Raw genomic sequence first — 24,041 nt, forward strand, 5'->3', positions numbered from 1 at the left:
TCGGGACCGCTGCTGTCCCCTTAAAATCCGTCCACTGATCCGGAGCGCTCTGCCATCGGTGCCCCAGCTCCCTGTGGTGTGGCGCTGCAGATCCGCGCTTCGAGCGGTGTCGGAACACCCAGTGGGGGCGGAGCGCGGATCGCTCTTGTGCCATGGTGGGCCGGGGAGTGCGGCCTGGAGCCCTGAGGCCAGGAGAGGCCAAAATTGAGACCCCGGCTTGTGGCCTGCGGGCGACTGCCGAGCCGAGGCGCGGCCGGCCCTCTGAGGGGCGGAATACTGGCTGGGCGCCCTACCGAGCCACTGACTACTCTCGCGGGGGCATGTGCAGACCGACCCACGGGAGGGGCGAGCAAGCCCCCGGGGGCGCTGCCTGAGTTCTGGCGGGCTCCCCTTGGCAGCATGTGGCGCCCTCCGGGCACACGGGGAAGACGGAGGACAGAGTCATTTGGCCGCATAGACATCCCTGACGTGGGGGGGCGCCCCAGGGAACAAGATCTGGCCATTGGAGGTGGCTAAGTGACCGGAGCGACGTACCGGACACCCTGGGCCCGGTCCCGCTGAAATATACCGAGGGTCGGGAACCTGAACAGTGTACTGATGTGGTTAGCCCCGGGCCCCTAGAATTTGGCGCCACCTAGACGCAGGACCTCGGGGAGGTCATGGAGGTGGAGGAGGTGATCCTTCCAACCGGGCACGGCGGAGTGGGCTGGTGCCCCTGATCTTCTGGCTGTCGTCGTTGTCCTGGTCCTGTAGGTCGTGGGGTGAGGGCGCCCTTGCTGCAGTGGGCCAGGTGCAGTGCACACATAGAGGATCGGAGACTGGTGGGCCCGCCACGTGGATCGAACACACCACTCCGGAGTGGAGGTGCACAACGAGCATAAAGTCGCAGCTTACCCCTCAAGTGCCGGAGACCCGGGGATCGGTCGGCCACCGCTGCTCGCCATGCGGCCCAAAGGGGGTACATCTACCCAGATAAACAAGCTTGCCAAATACACAGTGCCGGTGAGTCATGCACAGTCAGGAGCTGGGGCGGGAGATGCGACGGACGAGGCGGAGCCATCTCTAACGTCCATAATGGCCGCTATCCAGACTCTAGGCACTAACCTCGAGACGAAAATGGACAAGATCTCCATCGAGGTTAACCTACTACGCACAGCCCTGGGTAAAACCACGGAAAGGTCCAAAACTAACGAGACGGACATCAAAACTTTGCTGACCTCGGAAAAACGGCTATAGGGTCGGATCAATGAGCTCGTCCACCAACACCTTCAAATGGCCCTGAGGCTAGAGGATCAGGAAGGGAGGGCCCGACGGAGCAACATCCGCGTGGTAGGTGTGCCGAAGGGAACGGAGGGGCACAGTGTGAAGCTGTTCCTTGAGGACCTCATCCTACATCACCTGAAGCCAAAACGACTCTCCAAGATTTTTACGATTGAGCGAGCACACCGGGCCCCGGTCCCTAAACCCAAGCCGGGGGCTCCGCCCAGAACAATCATTGCCAAAATATTGAACTAAAGGGATTGAGATGCCATCCTTCAGGCGGTGAGACACTCACCCTCTCGATAGCGAATTACTTTAATAGTAATGACGGTTCTGTGTCCTCTGCGATTACACTGTGGAAGGCCTTTAAGGCGTTCCTGCGGGGGGAGGCCTTATCGGCGATTGCGGGCCGTCGTAAAGAAAGAGAGGCGCAGCTCACCGTGCTGGAGGCTGACCTCGTATCCCTAGAGGGACAAGTGCAAAGGGATGACACGTCAGAATCACAAAACTGCTGAGTACCAGGCGTTGGTCACGGATGCTGCAAAGCAGATGGCTGCAACCCGTGAGGGCAGATTTTATGACCAGGGAGACAAGGCGGGCAAACTCTTGGCTTGGCTCGATAAGTACCGCTTTGGCCGCCATAAGTGTGGCAGGGTATGCTCAGACGTGAGTCCCTTGCTCACTTTGCCACTGGATTTAAGCAAGCCGGGCTGAAGACGGCTGGAATGCCAGAAACCAGTCCTTGGAAGCTTGTTTCCGGTCCAGGGAAGGCATGGCTTGGCAGTTCGGGCTGGACTGTTCCCATGAGGCACAGGGTCAGACTGATTTGCATATAGCCATGTCTGAACTGGGGTGGCAGAGTGGGCTAAAGAACGGAGATGGATCAAACCCAGATCTTTTGACTGGGTGTGAGTGTTTGATTGGTTCAGATGCTCCGTCCATCACCACCCCCTTTTGTACCGCTTTGGCTCGATAAGAAGCAACAAGCTAGTAAAGTGGTGGCTGAGATTCACACGTCAGATGGCACTGTGCTTACAGAACCCCATGACATCGCCGCTGAATTCGCCCATCAGTATCAGACAGTATACAAAAGGGGGTCAGATCGTCCGGAGGAGGACTCGGTGGCACTCTTGACAGACATCAGGATACCGGCACTCTTTGACGTGGAGCGTGACCTTTTGGAAGCGCCACTTACCATGACAGAGGTGGAGCAAGCGATAGGAGATCTTTGTCCCGGGAAGGCGCTTGGGCCTAACAGCCTTCCGATCGAGCTCTTCAAGCTCAACCGGACGGTGTCAGCCCCTATCTCAAAAAGATGTTTGCGGAAAGCAGGTCATTAGGGGTATTGCCTTGCGACCAAAGATTGGCCACTATTGTGGCTATTCCTAAAGAGGGTAAGCCCAGGGAGCTATGTGCGTCATATAGACCTATCTCCTTACTGAACGCAGAACCAAAGATACTAGCCAAAATTCTGGCTAATAGGCTCAAACCGGTCCTCACCACACTGGTCCACCCGGACCAATCTGGCTTATGCCCCACCTCAACACGGCCCAGAATCTCCGCCGACTAAACGGAGTGGTGGGGAGGATCCATACGTTGACCGAGGACGCGGTGGTCGTGCCTCTTGATGCAACCATGGCCTTCGACACCCTTGAATGGCCATACTTGATGGCAGTTCTTCGCAAGCTGGGGTTTGGCCCCAGTTTTATCTCTTGGGTGCGGCTTCTATATACGGACCCACTCGCCCAAGTGGTAGTGAACAACAAGGTTTCGGAAGCCTTCCCTCTTGAGAGGGGGACACGCCAGGGGTGCTCTCTTTCGCCCCTCCTGTTTGCTCTTGCTCTCGAGCCACTTGCCGCCTGGATTAGGCAAGATGTCTTCCTGAAAGGAATTCGCTGGGCGGACGGTTGGGAGGACAAGATTTCATTATATGCTGACGATATCCTCCTTTATCTAACCGACGACTCTACCCCTGACATCCTCGCTGCTATCCCTACTGGCTATTACATCCTTCAGTCCAACAGAGCGATAGGCAGAGCTGGTGGGGGGGTTGCGGCTATTATTTGCTCACAATACAAGTTCACCATTCTTGAAACTTCTGCTCTTTCTAAAACCGACATACTTGCCCTGAAATGCACTTCCCCTGGGTTTTCTTTTATCTGTGTCCTTGTCTATCGACCTCCTGATATTATGTCCCTCTTTTCCCAACAATTTGAGGACATAATCTCCCGGCTAGTCATTAATTCCGCCAAAATCCTCATCATTGGCGACTTTAATTACTGGCCGTCAGACCCATGCGAAAGTGGCCTTTCTGAAGATTTCACGGACCTGTTACTTGGTCTGAACTGTAATCAGCATATTACAGTAGCCACTCATAACAAGGGTCATATTCTCGATCAAGTGTGGACAGCCAATCTTGATATCTCCCCTCCCTCTGTCTATCCCTGTTCCTGGTCCAATCATTTTTTTATTTCCTTTTCCCTGAAATTTATTTTACCTTGTCACCCTCCCCCTATTATCAATTTCACTGCACGTAACTGGAAACGAGCAAATCTCGCAGAATTCCACTCAATTCTAGCCACATCAGTTCCTAGTGACATGGCTTCGACATCCGTCCAGGCTGCCACTCTTGATCAGTGGCTAGGACATGCGAGCAATGCAGTTGCCCCGTTAAGAACTATCAAAACTAAGCGCCCCCATGACGCTCAGCGATGGTTCACAGAGCAACTGAAGTCAGACAAATTGGCCCTCCGACAAGCAGAGCGCAGTTGGAGGTGCAATTATGACCCCTCTTTAAAAACGGCTTATGTGAATCGCCTAAACCTCAATACAAAATCCATCTTACAGGCTAAAACCTCCTACTTTTCACAGAAGATTCTTAACTTTGCTTCCAAAACCAAAGATATTTTCTCAATCGTGAAGGAACTTTCTTTGCCTGACCGTGTCACTGTCCACCCTCAACCGTCACATGCTCTTTGTGACTCCCTCAACTCTTTTTTTATTGACAAGATTATCACCATTAAAAAATAATATTCCCCTCCCTTCCTCCTCTTTTGTTTATTCTTTACCCCCAACCCTTTTTGCTTTGATGTATTCCCTCCTATTTCTTTGAGCGAGTTCACCTCTCTCTTACATATGGTAAGCTTGGGCTCTCCTAAGGACTGCTGTCCCCCCCAAATCCTGAAAGCCACCTTTTTGGCTTGTCCAGATCCACCGTTGGCACTTCTTAACAGCTCGCTTGCCACGGCTCTGTCCCTGATGCTTTCAAACAGGCGGTAGTAGTTCCCATTCTCAAAAAACCTGGCTCCGATCCCTCTGTCTTGAGCAACTATCGACCGATCTCCCTCCTCCCCTATTTGCTTTCATTGAGGGTCTTCCTTCTTGGATGACCAGCAAGCCGGTTTTAGACCGGCCCACTCCACAGAAGCTGTCATCGTGGCCGTAATGGATGTACTGAAGCAAGGCGCCGACAAAAACTTGGCTCAAGCTCTTGTTTTACTAGATCTGTCGACTGCCTTTGACACAGTCGATCATGCTATCTTGATCGACCGTGTCAACAATGCGGGTATCCGGGGCTTGGCTCTCACTTGGATCAGATCTTTCTTGCACCAACGTTCCCAATCAGTTCACCTTTCCACTTTCTCAGCACCATACTCTGCACTCTCCTGTGGTGTTCCTCAGGGCTCGGCTCTCTCACCTCTTTTGTTTAATCTTTATATGCAACCCCTTATAGTTTCTCTCCGTCACACCCCTGTCACTATTTTCAATTACGCAGATGACTTACAGTTGATTTTTCCTGTCGACTCATCCCCCTCTTCCTGTGCCAATTTCCAGTTCACCATGCTCACTATCTCTGAGTGGATGCATTTTAGCCAGCTGAAGCTTAATCCCAGCAAGACAGAGTTGGTACTAACAGGTGGGTCAGCTAACCTCTGGAGCCCCAGTTTTTGGCCCTCCGCTCTTGGCACCCCACCCTGTCCTGTCAATTCAGTGAAAAGCCTTGGCGTCATCATATCCAGTGACCTGTCTATGAGACCTCAAATTAACGCAGTTACATCGTCCTGCTTTTTCCATCTTCGCAGGATCTGCAAAATTCGCAGATTCCTCACAACTGAGGCTCTCATACTGGTCATTTTGGCTCTTGTCACCACCCGGATTGACTACGCCAACTCTCTCTATGTTGGGATTCCTGCGTACCATCTCCACCGACTTCAGCTGGTCCAAAACCAGGCGGCGAGACTGATCTTTCAACAGTCTAAATATCAACATGTCTCGCCCCTGTTGAGGAAATTGCACTGGCTCCCGGTGGCTTCCCGCTGTATGTTTAAGTTGGGCTGTACTGTCTTCAAAGCCCTCTTTACTTCTGCCCCAGTCTTTACCTCCTCCAACCTCAAACGTCATATCCCCTTAAGAAATCTCCGTTCTAAGACCCACAACCTTCTAATCACCCCCAGGTATAAACGTAAAAAGCATGGTGGCGCGTGTTTTTCGTTTCTTGCTCCTGCACTATGGAACTCCTTCCCTATCTCACTCTGACTCTGCCCCAACTATCTCTGTTTCCGCAAACTACTTAAAACCTACCTCTTTCAACTAGCTTTTGAGTGATTATGCAGTCTGCCTCCGTTGTTGTCTATTGAGCGCCATGAAACCATTCGGTGACCGTACGCGGTAACAAGTGATTTTAACATAACATAACATAACATTTATCTCACCCGGCCCCGGAGGTCCCTCATCGGAGCACTGGATATTTTTACTAACTTTGGGAAGAACTCCGGATACAGCATCAACTGGAGCAAGTCCCTCCTCTACGTCCTGCATGGTAGCCCCTCCTTTGCTTCCACGCGGTTGTTCCATCAAAGTGGTCATTGAAGGCTTCACATATTTGGGCCTCTTTATATCCAAAGACAAAACACTGATGCATGATAGAAACCTGACCCCGCCCCTGCAAAGACTTAAACGGGACACCGGCACCTGGAAAAAGCTCCCGGTCTCCCTGCTAGGCCGGGCGGCTCTATTTAAAATGATGGCACTATCCCGGTTCCTTTATGCATTACAAAACTACCCTGACCTGGTGCCGTCTTCCTACTTCGCGGCAATTGAGGCGGCACAGAGGGACCTTCTTTGGTCCGGTACGCCCCGCATTGCATTGCAGAAATTGACCCTGGGATGGTACGATGGGGGAATAGCCCTACCAGATATCCGTAGGTACTATTGGGCTGCGCATCTCTCAGCCATAAATCAAGGTACCTATTGTGATGGCAATGATCCGGGTTACGGCATGGACAGGTGGCTCCTGCCGGGAGGGAATTACGAAGCGGCACTCCCTCTTGAGAGGGGGACACGCCAGGGGTGCCCTCTTTCGCCCCTCCTGTTTGCTCTTGCTCTCGAGCCACTTGCCGCCTGGATTAGGCAAGATGTCTTCCTGAAAGGAATTCGCTGGGTGGACGGTTGGGAGGACAAGATTTCGTTATATGCTGACGATATCCTCCTTTATCTCACCCGGCCCCGGAGGTCCCTCATCGGAGCACTGGATATTTTTACTAACTTTGGGAAGAACTCCGGATACAGCATCAACTGGAGCAAGTCCCTCCTCTACGTCCTGCATGGTAGCCCCTCCTTTGCTTCCACGCGGTTGTTCCATCAAAGTGGTCATTGAAGGCTTCACATATTTGGGCCTCTTTATATCCAAAGACAAAACACTGATGCATGATAGAAACCTGACCCCGCCCCTGCAAAGACTTAAACGGGACACCGGCACCTGGAAAAAGCTCCCGGTCTCCCTGCTAGGCCGGGCGGCTCTATTTAAAATGATGGCACTATCCCGGTTCCTTTATGCATTACAAAACTACCCTGACCTGGTGCCGTCTTCCTACTTCGCGGCAATTGAGGCGGCACAGAGGGACCTTCTTTGGTCCGGTACGCCCCGCATTGCATTGCAGAAATTGACCCTGGGATGGTACGATGGGGGAATAGCCCTACCAGATATCCGTAGGTACTATTGGGCTGCGCATCTCTCAGCCATAAATCAAGGTACCTATTGTGATGGCAATGATCCGGGTTACGGCATGGACAGGTGGCTCCTGCCGGGAGGGAATTACGAAGCGGCACTCCCTCTTGAGAGGGGGACACGCCAGGGGTGCCCTCTTTCGCCCCACCTGTTTGCTCTTGCTCTCGAGCCACTTGCCGCCTGGATTAGGCAAGATGTCTTCCTGAAAGGAATTCGCTGGACGGACGGTTGGGAGGACAAGATTTCGTTATATGCTGACGATATCCTCCTTTATCTCACCCGGCCCCGGAGGTCCCTCATCGGAGCACTGGATATTTTTACTAACTTTGGGAAGAACTCCGGATACAGCATCAACTGGAGCAAGTCCCTCCTCTACGTCCTGCATGGTAGCCCCCCTTTGCTTACACGCAGTTGTTCCATCAAGGTGGTCACTGAAGGCTTCACATATTTGGGCCTCTTTATATCAACGACAAAACACTGATTCATGATAGAAACCTGACCCCGCCCCTACAAAGACTTAAACGGGACACCGGCACCTGGAAAAAGCTCCCGATCTCCCTGCTAGGCCGGGCGGCTCTATTTAAAATGATGGCACTACCCCGGTTCCTTTATGCATTACAAAACTACCCTGACCTGGTGCCGTCTTCCTACTTCGCGGCAATTGAGGCAGCACAGAGGGACCTTCTTTGGTCCGGTACGCCCCCCCCCATTGCATTGCAGAAATTTACCCTGGGATGGTACGATGGGGGAATAGCCCTACCAGATATCCGTAGGTACTATTGGGCTGCGCATCTCTCAGCCATAAATCAAGGTACCTATTGTGACGGCAACGATCCGGGTTACGGCATGGACAGGTGGCTCCTGCCGGGAGGGAATTACGAAGCAGCACTCTATTCTAGCGCTGCCGGACACTCGTTCACTGGGCCGACCCTCCACTCGGTACAACTATGGCATGCAGTCCAACGCAGCATGGGTTGGCATAATACCCTCACCATGGCCACCCCTCTCTGGGTCTCTGAGCGCCTTGGCCGGCTGGGCCGTACCAAGGGGTTCCACAAATGGGACCTTATTGGTATTTCTCAGGTGAAAGATCTGTGGGATACCAAGGGTGTGAAAACCTTTGACTACCTACAAACCACATTTGAGCTCGCTCCCACGGAATACTTTAGGTATCTGCAAGTTCGACACTCGCTCCAAAAGGACATTCCGCATGGTACAGTGTTCCCCCCAGCCTCCCCCCTGGAGGACAGACTATTAGACGGCCACATTCCGGAACACGCGATTTCACTTACATACAAGAATCTTATCAATAACCTACCTGACTTACTTCTGGGCTTGAAAGGGCGGTGGGAGGCTGATGGCCTGGAAATTGACGAGGAGGAGTGGAGATGTGCACTTGCTTCCCCAAAAGAAGTAGCCATCTCGTCCAGACTGAGGCTCATCCAGCTTAAAATTCTTCACAGAGCATACATTTCAAGCACCAGGCTGAAGAGGATGGGTAGGTGCGAGGTTGATAGCTGTCGGAAGGGCTGTGGTATGACTGGCTCCTTCTTCCACATGGTATGGGAATGCCCGGTACTACAGTCTTACTGGGTGAAAGTGGTTCGATGTATGAAAGATGTTTGGGGAAAGGAACTGCGTCCAGAAGCTAAACGGTGCATACTGAACATATGGGAGCCAACAGACCTTTCGGAGAGAGGGAAGATCTGGGTGACGCTTGGACAGATGGTAGCAGAGCGTAACATTGCTAGGTGCTGGGGAGCTGCGTTGCCTCCAAAAATTACAGAATGGAAGCGAGACATGAATTGATGCATGGTTCAAGAAAAGACCGTGTACATTGCCCGGGGATGCCCCAAAAAATGGGGGGAGATATGGGACAATTGGAATGAATACAGAGGGAATATCTGTGAACCACCCCTTGTTCACAGTTCACAGCTACAGTCATAACCCGTGAGAGACTCCAATCGTAATGCCATGCCATCCAAATGATTTATTACTGTATTTCCTGTATGACCCTTGTGCGCCATGTAATTTTCTGTCTGAATATGTAGACCACTTTCTCTTGCTTTTTCTTCTTTCAATAAAAAGATTTACAAAAAAAACTTGGATGCAATGAGGTATTGTTCTTTAGTGCTCCACTCTCACTCTGAGCACCCGCTTGGTGCCCTATCGAGCGTTACTGAGCGTTACTCATTATCTATACCTGTTAACATGTAATATAGCAAATATTTATGAGGCTGTATTGTTTTTGCCAGCACATTATTTAAGTTGGCTTCAATCTGTTTCCTTCTCATTGACCTGTTACATAAAAAATGTCCTTTTCTTCACAGGGAAGGCCATTGAAGTAATCATGTTGGCTTACGTGGATTATGGCAATACCGTCTCGTTAAGCCTGCTGCAATATCTAATAAATAGACGACAAACAGGACACAATGTGGAGATTCATCTTCTTCTGGGCCTTGACTGACTCAGATCAATCTGTTCTCCTCTCATGGCACTCAACTGGCTGTTAGTGGAAACGTGTTCCAGTGCATGTGCAATTCACTTGTCTGACCCCTGCTACATCCAAAACAGATGTAATTTCAATTGATTTCCTCGTATGCTTAGATAAGCTTCTCTCTCACCATCTCTCCTATGCGGTCATTATACACGTTGTGCTCTCTTTTTTTTCTGGACGGTGTCTCATGGAACTCTATCTATGCATTCTTTGGTCCAGCAAATAAGTTGTTCTATAAGATGCTGAAAATTTATGTATTCCCACATTGACGTCAATGGTCTCAGAGCCATGCAGACTGAGCTTGGTAACTGTGCACTTTGTAAATTCACTTAACTAAAGTCACATTACCCTCTTAGTGCTCAACCCCAGAACTAGATGTGAAAACTGTTCCCTGAGCAAAAACAAAGGTCTGGGTTTGAGGGTGTATTACTGTTGCTCTAGCAGTGTGGCCATTTGGGCAGTGCCCAGGAACTTGATTAACTTCAAATTGGCCTCCCCTGTCACAGGTAATGATTAGCAGAATAGCTGACTACTGAGGAAGCCCCTTTCTTTGTTCCCCCAGTACTGCCTCTCAGTGTTTCTCTATCGAACATCTAGCCTTACTACAGTGAAAATAGCTTTGAGATGCTAGTCAGTGAAATGACATGGCTAATATTGACTTTCTACATGCCCTACTTTTAAATATCATGCACCCTGCCTTATTGTCTCTATGGCCTACTTAGGGTTAATAATTAATAGTAAGGTTTAGGCCTGTCAAAAGAGTTTATTTTAGCAGGGTGAATCACAGTTTTAAACTACCACTGCCAGGCTATAATTGTAGGCCTGAAGCCATGTTTACCCTGCCACTGTATTGGATGGCAGAATAGGTGCTGCAGTCCTCCGGAGACATATATTTTACAGGCTGTGTACTGAGGACTTACAGGAAGGCTAATATGCCAATGTGGCTTCTAACCAATGTTTACATGTTTCAGTAGTCAGATCACATGCGCTGGGGCTAGGTTAGGAAAATCCCAGTGCACAGAGTAAAACAAACAGCAGTATCAGTCCACAAAAAATCAAGGTTAACATGCAAAAAAGAAGCATTTTCCATCAACCTTCATCAGTGAGCTATACCTGCTTTGACATCTAAAAGGAGGCGAGTCTTTGCCTGACAACCAAGTTGGATGGAATGCATCCATTTATTACAATTATACAATGGGAAAGGTTTAGGACAAGTCGAAGGGTAGAGACCAGTCGAAGTGTCATTCACTGGTCCTCCAGGTAGAGGGTTGAGCACAAGGCTATCAACCTTGTCCGATAAAAAAAGGATTTGCTACGGGAAAACCAGGAAGGACCACTAAACCATGCTCGGCATGAAAGACTTCCAGAGTCTCTGCATGAGACATGCATAATTGACAGTAGTCAGAGCAGCAAGGAAACTTCTGACAGGATGACAGACGTTCTAGATGCCTAGTGCAAGAGCAGAATCAGATTCTGAAACATACGGACTATGTATGACACAGGCAAGCTAGATCAAGTAACATCGAAGATGAGTTGCTATAACTCGCACATCCTGGGGGTCAGCGAAAATAGGTGGACTTGGTCTGGCAGAATGAAAACCAACGCAGTAGACACAATACTGTACTCAGACAATATCCAACATCACAAGAGAATAGCCATCATGTTGAGTAAGGGGTCATAAAAATGCCTAATTGAGTGGAAGCCAGTCAACAGCAGGCTCATAACCGTCAGGTTAACAGACAGACACCTTAATTATCCAGTGCTATGTTCTAACAAACAATGCAGAGGAAACAATCAAGCTGAGCTTGAAGCTATGCCGTACCATGACCTGGAGATTGTAATAGGAGATTTGAACACCAAACTGGGAAATGACAACATGAAACATGAGAGAGCCATGAGAATGGAAGGTTGTGAAACAGGAGATAGCATTGGAAAAAGCTGTTGGTATTTTGTGCCACAAATTATCTGGTCATAGGAGGGACTCTCTTCCTCCACCGTGATATTAACAAACCCACTTGGTGCTCACCCAATGACAGAGACCGAAACCAGATTGATCACCTTTTGATAAGGAGCACTAGGACATGCTCACTACAACACATCAGATTGAGAAGGGGAGCTTATTTCAACAGTGATCACTATCTAGTGACTATTTTGCTAAAGCTGAAGCTCAGAAAATAGAATGAAAAACATCAGAATGACAGGACTTCGAAGTGGTAAAATTACTGGATCCCAAGACAAAAATGGCATTTGTCTTACAAATAAAAGGGGGATTTAATTACTAGCAGACATGGAAGATCAGTCTGAGCTAGCTGCAGAGACAGTCAACAAGTAATGGTAACATGTCTCTTCGATATATGTGAAGAGCAGTGACCCGTGGAAAGACTTGATAAGAAAAGTTAGAGGACAAGCTATTGAAGACAGGATGGCAGCAAAAAAACAAACCTGCTGGGAGCCAAATCTGCTAGGCTGAAGGAGAAGTACCAGCAACAGCAAATAGAAGCAAACAGAGCAATCATAAGAATGAAAACAGCAGTGCTATCAGGCAGTGCTATCAGACATGATGGTGGAGCAGGCAGTGACATTAAGCACAAGGCCAGGAAGGCCTTCGGGATGCTGAACAATGTGTGGAGGTGATTTCAATGCAGAACCAACACCAAGCAAAGGCTTTACTAGTGCTCTAGCCTGTCCATGGATGAGAATACCAGTGGATGACAAGAAGCAACATCACCAGACTGATAATGCAGCCTTCCATCAGTAGACTGAGAAGGATCTTGTGCATTTTCAACAAGGAACTGCTGACCAGACGCAAGCAAGACAACATGGACAATATCACTATGAGAAAGAGATGAAGATGGATAGGGCACACCAACAGAGGAAAACAAGACTTCATCACAAGAACAGCTCTCCACTGGACACCAGAAGGCTACCCAAAGGGAAGTAGACCAAAGGACACCTGGAGGTGATCTGTGGAACCACAACTGAGGACCCTGAACCAAAGTGGAGGCACTGTACAGACAATTGCTTGAGACAAACAGAAGTGAAGATCCGTAGTTGCTGTCCTACATATCAGCTGGCATAAATGGCAGTAGTAGTAGTTTTATAACTGTTGTTTTTGTTTGTAGTGGTGGTAGGCCCCTGTTCCAAATTGTGTTAAACTGTGAATTATCTAAAGTGTCCTTCAAATAAGGGCTCCATGGGTTTGTGCTTAGGGGATTGTTTATTTCTTGCCACTGTAGGTTCTTCTATGTTCCTTCTTGGGCCTCTCTCCACGTAGCGCAATGTAAAATAAAAGGAACCTTTAGGAAAATAGATCCCTTGAACAACTTAAATTCTAATGCACCTGTTCCTGTAGAGTGCTATCTGAGAGTTTAAAATGTAGTCTGCATGCGCAGCATTGCGGAATGCCTAGCAATTTTGAAATCTTACAATGAAAAGTCACCAGGCCATATATTAGAGCGTGCAACAATCTACTCCTTATTATGGATAAGATTGTATCCAGAGACAGGCCTGATAACATATTGATTAGCTGCAAGAAGGAAGTGCAGAACCCCTGGTTTACATTGCTTATGTGTGCAGTTTGGTATTACCACATTCATTGAGCCATAAGCTCAGTATTTATAGCCATTGATCCATTCAATCTTAGGGCTGTCTAGTTGCATTTGCCTATTTTCATACCTTCCCGTAACAAACCCACCACTTTTATTTTGTTGTGGTTAATAGTTAGGTTGTTATTTGTAAAGTACTTGTTGAGGATGGTCAGTGCTCTTTGCAGTCCTAGTGCTGTCTTATCCAAGACCATGTTATCTTATTCTTGAGTGCAGAAAAGAATTGAATCACTTCCATGACCTACCATAGAACATGGTGGACTGATGGTTATTTCTATACCTAAGACATTTGCATTGAATCTTCAAAAGAACCGATAGGCTTGTAGTGTGCCTTGCAGCTTCCTCTTGGCTGACACCTAAAGCAGCACATTCTTCTGAGGCACAAACTGAGGCTTGCCCAGGCACGGCAAGTTGTTAATGATGTCCTGCAATAGTCTTCATGCCTGAAAATATTCCTTGTAAGGGTAGTTACTGAGTGTTGCCAATGACAAAAACATTTTCTGGTGGCAAAATTCTCTCTCTTAATTTTTTATGCATTTGTGTGGTAGTTGAACTTGGATGTGAAAGAAATTGCTTCTTCTTTGAGGTTCTCATCATTTCTATGCTGAGTCGGGTATTCCGTTGTAGTAGGATTTGGCTGAGGATTGCTGATGGTGGTGAAATTTATGGTTCAATGATGCTCTCCAGGGCTGAGCTTGCAGTTGTGGGTGAGAATGAGGATTCAATATCCACGTTTCGGATGATGATGGTTTTGAATGCATTTAGGGATATAACGATCATTTCATTTTTGTTCTACATGTGTGAAATGTTCTTTAATACTTTCAGTTGAGTTTTGTGTATTCTCTGCTTATCATAAGTGATTTTCTGTTCAGGTGCAGAAAACACAAAGTGAGTTTTTGTTTTTTGGATGGGGGTTTGTAAAACGGGCATTTCATGTAAATTTAGTGTTTGTGTAGATGCAGGCGTGGTTGTCTGAAACAGATGTTTTTGTGTGAAATTTATCATGATTGATTTCAGTCTTTCATTTCTTGGTTGGCATGGTTACGGAAATGTTTTTACTTTTAGAGAGAGTTATGACTTTATTAAAAACGGATGCTCTAACTGATCTGGGAACCGACTCCTATCTGCGTCTGTAACAGGATTGCAAGTCGGCCACAAATTGTGCCTGAGACAGATGCTAGCTCTCTCGATTTTTGCCAAGTAAAACCTGGAGCACAGCGGGGACCGGGAATTATTGCACGAAATTCTAGTTTGTGTATCCCATGATCGGTGAATAAATGTAGAATTAGGCAGGGCTTTAAGTGGGAAGAAAAAACTGGAGAGGGGTGGGTCTCATAAAGGGGCGAGGTCAATGTAATTAAGGGCTTGGATTAAAACACATAAACTCAAAATCTGTGCTTAGCATAGTGTGCCGCCGGACTGGTATTTTGCTGTTTCTGTCATTGCATCCGGATATATGATACAACAAGTAACATCTTACCTACAAGAAATCGGTGCCATTGCCTTTGTCAATGCTTGCTTGTTGCATAAGATAAATAAGCAGCAACTACTGCTTGTTATATATAATATTGAAAAACGCTTCCACTTGACGCACTGGTGACACAAAGACCATGTTGCTGCTCCTGTGTTTCAAAAAGAGAAGGGAAAGAAATCCAGCGAGAAAATGACTCTCTTTAAAGGATTTCTCCTCCCCTAGAACGCTCACCTGGCATGACGTCATCAGAAAAAAACGGACCACCTGTGCCAGGGCACAAAACAGAGCCCGATAGAGACCCTTTTCGAGCCCCCCTTTAAAAACGGCCAGTGCTCAGCACTGGTGAGAGAGACCTGGCGCACTTAAAGCCCTGGAATTCCCAGTTAAATTGTCAAGTGCAAATCTTGCCTCCGCGAATTACAACACCCTATGCAAACGTTAATTAGTAGGTGGGCAAACTGCACTTGTGTTAATGCCCAAATTGTAATTGGTCCCTGAGGCTCCCATTTCAGTTGGCAAAGTCTGGCGGCTGCAATGCTCACAGCTCAGTGTGAAATGTAATTTACACGTGAGATTACTGAGGATTCTGAAATTATATCCAGCTCACTAAATCTGCAGTCATAGTACTGTATGGTCACAACTTTGCTAAAACTCATTCTAACATTCAGTACTGAACTTTCGATATCAACGTTTCTCTGTGAATGTAAACTAAACTGATTATAAAAAATATAATTTTTAATTAACAACCACAATTATATGCGCACTCTGTTGAAAGTCAGGTCCAGAAAACATAACGAAAACTTCCTATAAACAAGAAATTCCTAACACAACTCTCTTTGATTAGCTAAAGGCCATTTATACCTTACTATTGACTAAATTGCATCAAACCTTGTATGTCAATGTGTAGAGTGCTGAAAGATCAACTCACCCGCCAGGATACCTTACCAGGGATATTTTTTGTACATAAGGGATGTGTTCGCATTGTTTGTGGAAAAGTGATAAGTGATCAAATTATTTTATTGTCTCAATATTGTATTGCATATGGAATATGTAAAGCTCCTTGATGTTGAAAATGATGTGATCAGTGCTATATCAAAGCACAAAAATAAGTCAATAACTGCTCTGAAATTCAAGCTAGCCACTGCTGGTCAGAACTCTAAATTGTCTAATCCACGAAACAGTTAGAAATCACATAAAAGACACATTAACTAAGGCATTGCGTTTTCTTTATTTTAAAAAATGTCGTTCCCAGATGTCAAAGGATTTATATTTCTTTCCTCATGGTTTTCATTTGCGGCTGGCTAGTCAAAGGGAGTCTTGACAGCAGATTTGCGAATATCTATGACTGTTTTCCAATCTATAAACACTTGCTTGAGAACTGTTTTTAAAGTTAGTCTCCTACTGTGCTGAGAAAAATAACACTGTTCAGTAAGTGCTGGAGATCTGGAAACAATGAAAAGAGCTTGAAAGGTCTTTCAAGGTCGGTAATCTCTTCTTTCTCCGCCTGCACTGTACTTTACAGCAGTAAGCGACCTTGTTTCATTCTCAGACTGACAATAAAATAATGCGTTGTGTCTTAACCATGCAGCACTGTGGAAAAATATAATATAACTGTTTTATGTGCCTACTCTAGCAGCTTAAAGTCACAGAGATGCCACTCGTAGGTCCCCTTCTGACTACACTGTCTCAGTACACCACCAGGGAAATGGCCATATTATCAAGAACGGCGATAACATTATCGCTGCTTTAGCGGCAGGAAACTACTAAAGCGGCGATAAGGGGCTTGATAATATGCCCTTGAGAATTTCAATAGAAGCCCAGGTTCTGGTGTGAAGGACCACAAAACTGGGCTTCCATTGGAATTCTTTAGGGCATATTATCAAGCCCCTTATCGCCGCTTTAGCGTCAGTTTCCTACCGCTAAAGCGGCGATAATGTTATCACCGTTCTTGATAATATGGCCCCCAGAGAGAGAGGAACGCGGTAAAATACTATACTGTATGTGTCCATCATGGCCCGTTCATTGTGTCTAGCCCCATCACTTTATGCCCAATCAGCGAGACAGTCAAACTAGGAATAGGTTCGAATTGAGGAAAACTGGGAAGTGCTGTCCCATCTACCTGTCAACCAATAACATTCTGGCCTCAATCCTTAATAATGTTCCTGCCCCAAACCCGTCCATTATGGCCCAACAGCAAATAAGACAGCTCGGAGAGTTGGGTGAGGCCAGTTTATCAATGGGCTGTGAGGGAATTAGGTGGTATAGTGCTACGCCGCCCCCTTCAAAACACATCCTTCTTCTGAAGCTCACTGCTATGCCCCATTCCTGCAATAAAACTGGTATGAGCAGCCTTATTATTATTTTTATTTTTTGGGAAACACAGAGCAGCAACCACATTTTTTTCATTGCAAACTGAGGGAAAGCTGCACAGAGCCATATCTATAATGATGCTCGCTACCCATGCACTGGTGCGCAAAGCAGCTGCCTAGCGCCACATATGAAATACTTTTACCCAGATATTGAATTGTTTTTTCATGTTCACCTTTATTCAATAAAATTGTTTTGCTTATTTAATTAATATTAATTTACTTAATCAAATAATGTGTTTAACACATTTTTAGGAGATCCAGGTTCTGACCTTACACCATGGATAATGACACCACAAATGAGATATAAGACATCCCTAAAAAAAGGAAAACATTTGTTGAGTGGACATTTCGCTTGTTTGAATCAGTCAGGAGGGAGAAGGCATTATATTGCACAAATGTTATGCAAAGGTATTATTGTCATGCAAACTAATGTGTTATGGAATGGTGATACTATGGAACTATCTAAAGAAGAAATAGATGCTATAGATATTGTTCATGATTTGGATGATTACGTAGGAGGCTTAATGAGTAGGTTTAACATTTTCTCACACATTAATACATTATTTCAAATATACAAAAAGTTAGAGCTGTTGTATTTTTAAAAAAATATTTATATTTAAAAAAGCATAAAAGCAAACAAGGTGAGTAAGGAAACAATGCTAAGACATCAATGCTTTCTTACTGCTGATTATTAGTCTTAATATATGTTGTAAAAAACTCATCATACAAAATCATTTTTGAGGAACGATTTCTTAATAGTAAAGTAAAAGCATATTAGTGAGTAGTTGTTCTAAATTATAGTATATATTTTTTAAATATATATATACAAAAAATATATAAAAATGAATGGAAAAGTAATTTGGCCATAAATCAAAGGATACACCACCTATCTTTTTTTTAATGGTAGTAAGTAAACTTTATTGTTTAGTTAATTAAAACCATAACAAATATCCTTACAGTTAGTATTCAATATCAAAAGAGAAGGTAAAATTCATCAAATACAGTTTAAAACAGAGGTTAAAGATAAAATGATGGTCTTATTAAATCTAGAGGTGACCAATTACTTTCAAGCGTTGTTCTAAGGCCATCAAAAACATTATCAGCTAGCAGTTAAAAGGAGAAAAAGTTAATAATAAGAAGAAGCCTCATTAAATCTAAACACGACCAGTTGCTTTCAAGCGTTTTTCAAAAGCTATCAAGAATTGTATCAGTTTGCAGTTAATTATAGGAGCTGTTGAGTCCAAACCACCAATAACAGCAGACCTGCAGGTGCGTAGTCTCTTGACCCGAAAAATGTACTTTAAAAAGAGCGTGCGCTCCTGGCTCAGATTCTTGCAATGACATATGATATGAATTACACCACCTATCAGTTAAACAAAGAAGTCAAAGAACAAGTTAATCATGTGAGGAAGATACACACAACTTATCCACACTTGGGAGGGAGGGTCATTCTGATGGTGGCTTGTCTGCATCTGATGGCTCATCGGATGTGGTCCAACCGCCATATGCTGCTTCAGTCCGACCAACGCATTACAATGCATGCGGTTGGAGGCAGCAGGTGGAGGGACAGTCCGACGCTTTCTGAAGGGATGAAGGAGCCCATTGGACCATTGGAGGGTTAGTAATCCCAACAATAGGGCCAGTGCCTGCTCAGGCACCACCTTAGGGATTACAATGTCCCTCTCTGCCTGCCCATTCATGGAGGTTCGCCTGCCATGAAAAAGGCAGGTGGACGTGACTAGGGGACCCTTAGTGAGGGCACCTTCCCCCTTGGCCCTCTGCTATGGGCCATGGGGGCACCTATGGTGCCCCCTAAACATCCCTTTACCATGTGGCAGTCACTGCATGGTGCCTGCCACATGGTGCAGGGATCTTTTTAAGCTGTACATTTTATTTAGCGACTTGCGCTGCAGCCTGCAGCACAAGCCACAATAGAAAAGATCCCCTTTGCGACCACTGGAAGGTGGTCGCATTATAATGAGGGCAGAGGCCAACCCACTCCTTGTCGGTCGGTCCCGCTTCCGCCACAGTGCCGGTCGTAATGATGCCCATGGTCTTTTCCAACAAATACTACGCACAACCAATAATTAATACCAAAATCAATCTGATTGTATTACATTTTATGCATTAACATTACTTTAAACATTTAAGCCCATCTTTTCTAAGTAATCTTGCAATCCAGTGTAGCAAGGCAAAAAGCTGCATTGCATGAAAGTGAGAGAGTGTGAGAGCACCATATTTAATAAGATATGGTGCTCTTAAGCCCTCTGCTACTGCTGATGCACCTGTGGCTGCATAGCATCAATGCATGCACCCTTGCGAGGTTGGTGCAAGAGTTCCTACATTACACTTTAGATTATTTTGGGCAGGAAGGGAGACCTTCCTGCACAAAACAATCATAGGACTAATCAACCACATACAAATGTAACCTAATTTCAACTTGGTTAAATGTTCAATTAACAGGTAATAATATAATAACCTATATGGCTGTGTGTACAATGATTATGATGGAACGTAAACATTCAACACATCCCAGATTTTCTTTTTCTCAGCCTACTAACATTCTAAAAGAAATAGAAACAATTGTGTTTTGTAAAAATTGTTATTAACAACAAACAACATAGTAAAAAAGATCTACAACTCTACATACATTTACAAAATAAACAATCTTAATTTTACTATGCCTAAACATTTAATTCTTACTCCATATACTTGCTTATCGTAATAAAATTCTAATATTATGTGACACCGTCCCACCTACTCCTTAACATTGACACAGTTATGATCCTAATATACATAACATGATCTAAACATATCTAAACTATCTATATATGTACCATAGCATATATCCTATTATACAGACTACATTATCCTTTATATAATTCTAACCCTATATATATATATATATATATATTTTTTTTTTTTTTTTGGAAACGTCGTTATCTTTCAGAAAGATCATTACCAGCAAGAGGCCCTCAGACAACTGAGGGATGTGGATTGCTACACTGTAATCAACAGGGCAGAATACGTCAAAAGCACCATAGACTTCCAGAAATTGCTGGTAAATTGGAAACAACAAGGAATGCTAAATATGGACGAATTCTTATACCTACAATGTGAAGCACCCATTATACCAACGTTCTACCACCTACCAAAGGTCCATAAGAATCCAAAAAGACCACCGGGATGACCAATTGTTTCATCGATAGGTAGCCTACTTGAGAATGCATCCAGATTTATTGACAGATATATTGCACCTATTGTAAAAGAACTTCCCTCATATGTGAGGGATACACACGACTTTTTGAGGTTAATTGACAGTATTGCTTGGGAACCCGGTTTTCTCCTAATAACTCTTGACGTTGTGAACCTCTATACTTGCATTGCTCATGAGAACGGCCTGGCAGCAGCAAAGTGGTTCCTCGATAAAAAACATGATCAATATCGGGAACATAATGAAATGTTATTACAAATGATGAGATTCTGTTTGTATAACAATATATTTCTCTTTGCAGGACAGTTTTACAGGCAGGTTAGAGGTACATCTATGGGCTCGTGCTTTTCTCCCAGCTACGCGAACTTGTTTGTGGGCTGGTGGGAGAAGCACGAGGCCTGGGGGGAGGCCAATGACCAGTGGACAGACAACATCTTACTATGGACAAGGTACATAGTTGACCTCTTTGTGGTTTGGCGTGGGAGTAGAGCCTCGGCTGAGGAGTATATCGCCGCGCTGAATAACAATGAGTGGAATCTCAAATTTACAAGTACAATAAGTGACACCAGTGTTTACTACCTAGATCTTGAGGTTTATGTCAACAGGGGGAAGATTCAAACCCGATTATACAGGAAACCCACGGCAGGGAATGCTGTGCTGCATGCAGCAAGTCATCATCCCAAATGCCTTATCGGTAACGTCCCCTTTGGCGAATTCCTACGCCTGAAAAGAAACTGCTCGGACGAGGAGGAGTACATTCAGGCAAAGGATGAAGCCAAAAAAAGATTTCAGATTAGAGGATACTCCCACAACATACTAAACGTGGCTGAGGAGAAATCCAAGAGAATCCGGAGAGAGGAACTTCTGGTAGTTTAACCTGTACAAAAACAAGAGGAGATCCCTAGAATGATTACAACTTTCAATGTGAAGTCAGGAAGGATTATGCAGATCTTTCAAAAAAATTGGCATATCCTTGGCACTGACCATATAATGAAAAAAGTCCTTCTAGAGCGACCACTGATAACATACAAACGCAGTCAATCGCTGGCGGACCATCTTGTCCTTAGTCACTTTACGTCCAAGATAAAATCTAAAGAACTCTCCATATCAAAAGGATTTTTCCCATGTCTAAGCTGCAAGGCCTGTAAAAATAGCAAAAGAATTAAAACATACCCAGGGAGAACTGATAAAAATGAGCCAGACAGTACCATCAAAAAACTGCTCAACTGCAACTCTGCAACTCTGAATACACTATTTATTGTCTCCTCTGTCTGTGCGGCAAGCGCTACATAGGTAGTACAATCAAACCCAGAAAGATACGAATCCTTGAGCACATGCGTGCGATTGCGAATAAAGACAAGTCGTATTATTATTTTTTTTAAACAAATCCAGTTCAAATCCAAGAACCACGGATGCAGCACACCTGATGATTGCGATCTTATTTATTGAACAAAACAACTCGTTTGGGCCAAAGTCTTTCTCAAGCTGTACAATGTGGGCCACTCACAAAAGAGATACATTTGCAGGTACATATACACAAATATAACACTACCCGTTTCTTTCACCATAACTATCGGCATGATTAAACAAGAGAAAAATATCTCTGTCAATTCATTCCACAAACTACTTAATAAATCATGAATAAATAGTATGTTTCAAATAACTTTTTTAAAACGAATATTCATATTATTAAAATAAATTCCTGTGTAATTCCTTGTTCTTCTCATAGTTAAGAAAGATTCATATTCAAACCACTCAATGCCACGCCCTTATTTTCAGTTAACTATTTTCAAAATCAATGTAAACAATTGTAAGCTTCTGTAAGTGCTCAACCTACACCTCTTGTGCACTGCCAGTGTCAGTGAAAAGTATATATATAAATTATTACAAAAAAATGAAAGAAAGATACTCTATTATCACAATAAAGAGACAAAGCCAGTTCATCTGCAATCAATAGTTGGACTGGGGTGCACAGTAAACCCAAACTCTCATATCTGAATGAATAATATATGTAATCACAATGTACTCATAATATATTCATAATAATTCTCAGAGTTAGGGCCTCTATCATTGTCCCATGATTTAAATTATAATTTAGAAATGCAAAAGAAACATTTTACCAACGTAAAAAAAATACACACCACACACACATGTATATATATATATATATATATATATATATATATTCACTGAAAAAACCATAGGTTATAGATTATATATAGTTAGGAATTAGCATTTACAAAACCTTGAAAATTCACTGAAAAAACCATAGGTTATAGACCATATATAGTTAGGAATTAGCATTTAAAAAACCTTATTTTACTCACACAAAACCATTGAAATTCCATATATAGTTAGTTGCACTAACTATATATCGCGCACCCGCAATCCACTGCTGATGATGTCACATATTACATCATTCATGACATGGTCAGTGACATCACTGATGACATCACTGATGACATCTCAAATGACATCACTGATGATATCTCATTTGACATCAATGGTCACATCAATGATGATATCATTAATGTGACAATACAATGCATCTCCTCACACTTTAATATAACCTCTGTTACACCCAGTGTTAAATACAGAGTATAATTTTTGAAACCATTGACACACCAATACTAGTTACTACATACGCACTCACTGATTCCTACGTCTACACACACATTCACTCATTCACCCATACAATCATTCATACATACAATCACTCATCTTTACAACACTATCATATGCACTCATACACCTATACAGACACTCACACTCTGCCACTCATCCATGGAGTTACTCACACACCTAGTCAGTCCTGTAAAGAATCAATCACACTTCCATTTTCTAATCTACACAGTTAAACATAGAGTACCTTACATTTTCAAACATATACTAACACATACTTACTCTCTTATAGAATCACTGATACAAGTACACATTGATCTGCACAGAGTCACACACCTCCCAGCCAGCCATACACACACCCAGTCTCCCATACAAATACTTGTGCAACCAATCAATAACCCATATAGCTACTTATATAGCTACTGATCAACACATGCAGCAGCTTGCACAACAACAGACATACTGATGCACACTTTCAGACAGTTTAGTCACTAACCCGTGCATTTAGTAAGACGCATTTAATCACTCACTCATACAGTCAATCACGCACCTACTAAAACCTTCATTCAGACACTTATACATCCACTCATTCTTCAATATGTAAAACATATTTAAACTTTACAGAAACACATAATCACTGGATGTTGTCATCAGTGATGTCATTTGAGATGTCATCAGTGATGTCATCAGTGATGTCACTGACCATGTCATGAATGATGTAATATGTGACATCATCAGCAGTGGATTGCGGGTGCGCGATATATAGTTAGTGCAACTAACTATATATGGAATTTCAATGGTTTTGTGTGAGTAAAATAAGGTTTTTTAAATGCTAATTCCTAACTATATATGGTCTATAACCTATGGTTTTTTCAGTGAATTTTCAAGGTTTTGTAAATGCTAATTCCTAACTATATATAATCTATAACCTATGGTTTTTTCAGTGAATTTCAATGGTTTTTTAATAGCAAATATCTGTAGCTGTAAAATGTA

The sequence above is a fragment of the Lissotriton helveticus genome, chromosome 12, assembly GCF_964261635.1.
Source record: "Lissotriton helveticus chromosome 12, aLisHel1.1, whole genome shotgun sequence".
Taxonomy (NCBI): Eukaryota; Metazoa; Chordata; class Amphibia; order Caudata; family Salamandridae; genus Lissotriton; species Lissotriton helveticus.